Raw genomic sequence first — 3,406 nt, 5'->3', positions numbered from 1 at the left:
GGTTTCATCATTGCTTTGTTGATTGTGTGTCTGCTGGAAAGCACTTTGAGTTGCTTCTCTGCATGAAAGGTGCTATACAAATAAAGTTATTATTATTAAGTTATTATTATGTTATGAATCAGTTCATCCAGGAGCCACAGCATTGAAGGCAATCATGGCTTCAAATTCTATACCAACTCACTTTTGTAAGTTTGATCTGGTCTTTTAAAACACTGAATAAAATAAGGGAGAAGAATTACTCTCTAGAATGAATAGTCAATCTTTCCATCACTCCTTCATTTACATTTTGGGTGTTTGGCTGTTGCCCTGATCCACAGTGACTTACAATGAGTGAGCAGTTTAGTGTCTTCTAGAGTTAGACTGATACATCGTTCTGCTGATATATTGGGCCGATGTTGCCCCTTTACTAAAAATCAGATATCGCCTCCTCACTCCTCCAGTGTGGTGTGGGAGTCAACCTGCCGCAAAAACATTCATTTCCATGTTTTTCAGTGTTGTGCCACATGACGGTCTCAGCCAGTCTGCAGTCGAGGCCCAAGAGCCTGCAGGTTTTCCTTCCAACCAAACACTGCAGCAGCTGGTTCGGAAGGAAAACCCGCAGACTCTCGGGCCTCGATGGCGCATGATTGACAGCCGCTTGTCTAAAAGCTGTTTGAGAGGCTTCTGCACCCTGCCAAGGAGGAAGTTCTGGGGAAAACACTGAATACTTGTCATTTTGGAGGATTTTTGTTGGCATGAAAATTGTCAAATTTTGAGATAATGAATATCAAAATATTGGGAATAATAACAAAACAAAATATTGGTTATCAGCAGCTTCAATCCCAAAATATTGCTTTTGACATGACACATGGTTGTTGATGTGCACATGTTGGTTATTGCAGGGATGTGAATCTGTAATCTTCCAGCTACAGAAAAGTCTCTAATTACTAGACGCCCTCGCCCATTCAAACAGCCTCCATGGCTTATTCAACTAATTCAGCTTCCATCATTGCTCATTTTTCGCTGAATGGAACCGGCATTGCAGCAGAGATAAAGAAATAAGTGAACATGAATATCTAGCTATTGAATTTCCAAAGTGCAAAGGACAGAAAGATGCATCTCTCTCTCTCTCGCATATTGTTTGTCTCTTGCAGAACACGTCGTAATAACACTTCCTATTGGAGAAACTACGCCACTGCTGCTTAATTGGTGCTTTTCTCTGGCCTTGAAATTTTACACAGTACGTCTTTTCTTTACTATATGTGAGTTCTTGTTATGTTTTGTCCTGCACCTAATGTGTCAGTCCTATACTGTCTAACTGTCTCGTTACATGTCAATACCAGTTAACCAGGTCAGATTTCTTTGTGCAGCCGTTCTACTTGGCAAAATAAAGCTATTGCAAATTGAAATCTGATCTTCTTGCCTAAACGAAAATGGACGAATAGCGTCAGAGTGAGAACCAGTGAAGGACCTCGTCTTTCTCAGACAATCACTGTAATTGTCGGCTCTTGGAAAAGTTTGCAGCTAGCACAGTGATTAGTGTTGGCGTGTCTCGTCAGTGAGAGGGGGGGAAGGGTAATCAAAGATAATTGCTGCAAATCATTGTGATGTTTTGTTTTAATCGCGCACCTGCATTTCTCTCTCCGTTTCTTCGGCTTCACAGTCGAACACAGTGTATTTGTCCTTCATTTCGATCTCAGTGATTTACATATCAGCGTTTTGTAGCTGATGCTGTTATTTAGAGTTAATTCCAATGAGTCTAAGCAGGTAGGGGTTCAATGTCTTCCTCAAGGACGCCCTGCTGTTGATGGACACTTTGGCTGTTGCAGGGAGCGAACCTGTAAACCTCTGTGATTGTTTTAATCCAAAAAAAAAAAAACAAAGGGACGAAAGAGGAAAAGGAAATTGGTGAGTCCAACTTTCTCTGATGCAGCGCCGCTCACTGCTTGCTGAAATACAGTTAGTATTTCCCTCTTCAGTTACAATTCTTCACTTCATGTGGGTGGAGAAGTGTCCGTACCTGACACCAGAGTTTCATTTGGGCAAAGTGTGTGAATCTACTGGAAGAGATGGGACGCTCTTCTCTGTTGCAGCCCCACCTTGTGATTTAGCCTGATAACATGGGATATTTTTACGTCAAAATCTTGCCTGCTGCAGCTTTAAGCCACCTGCCACCTCATCCTGCCGCATATCTTCAGCATTTTGCCTTCCAGTGCTAACTTTTGTTGTTCATTTCAACCTAACGGTGTAACTGGAAGGCTTTGGGCTTCTGTAACTAACACTGTAGTTTTCCATTCCCCTCTCTCTGTTGGTAATCAGAGCTTCTGCTGTAAGACACATGATGGTGATTGACACACACTGGGATGGGCTTTCTAACCCCTAAACCACCCGCTGCCCAGGATTCACTTAACAGTTACCAAACAATAAAACTTGTATTTGTAAAGCACTTTAATCTTTCACATGTTTGATACTATGAATGGCACCCTAAAGTGGGATATACAGTCAACGGCCCTGGCTGCGGTGACAACCAAAACAAAAGCCCTTAATAACAATACAGTCTAACTCAGCGTACAATAATTGCCATGTAATTAAAGTCTTTTGCATTCTGAGTCTGATTTTCCGAGCACAGTGCATCTCCGTGTAAAGTTCCATGGAAATTAGCGTCCCGCAGAGCTCGAATTTGAATTTCTAATTGCAGGTTCCCACGTGTAATTTAATGGAGTTATCATTTTGCTGACATGCTTTGCATCAACAAATTAAAAGTGACTTGGACAATGTCTGATGACATCAGCCCTCTGAGGGGAGAGAGTGAATCCACTGCCTGTGTGGAGAACAGCTGAACCCAAGACAGTTCACATTAGTTGTTCGTATCACCTGTCAAATCTCTATTTCCCTGTGAAAACACAATGAGTTGCAATAACTAAAACTACCAAGGTTGACGATAGTTTGTCACGCAGTCGTGTCACAGGGATCAAAAGTCTTGTGTTTTTGTAATCGCTTTCCGTATTAGTAAAAAAAAGAAACTCATTACCTCATTCAGCATTTCTGAAATATCGAGGATCCAGTCTGTAAAGGTGTTATTTTGTCAACCAGCAACAGAAATAGTCTACAAATATCACAATTTGTTTGTTTGTCAGTGTCGGTGTCACATTTTCCAAATGGTACAGAACTCTCCAAGGTTAGAAACCACTCAGTTAAGTTGGCGTTCACACATACTGTATATCAATTTATTTCAGCAAGAAATGAAATAGCAGTTAAAATTAACCTGCAAGGTCGCTCTTCATACGCTTGTTTCAGCTTCACTTTAATTTTGTCCATGGCTGGGCGGGTTTGTCTACTTTACCTGCCAATATTTTGTGTGACCAATGCCTTGGAGGTCCTGTTCTATTCTAAAAATAGTCGTATGGTCAAATAGCCAAAGTGTGAA

This window comes from Centroberyx gerrardi, chromosome 9 (genome assembly GCF_048128805.1).
Source record: "Centroberyx gerrardi isolate f3 chromosome 9, fCenGer3.hap1.cur.20231027, whole genome shotgun sequence".
Taxonomy (NCBI): Eukaryota; Metazoa; Chordata; class Actinopteri; order Beryciformes; family Berycidae; genus Centroberyx; species Centroberyx gerrardi.
Note: the sequence above shows the minus strand (reverse complement) of the source record.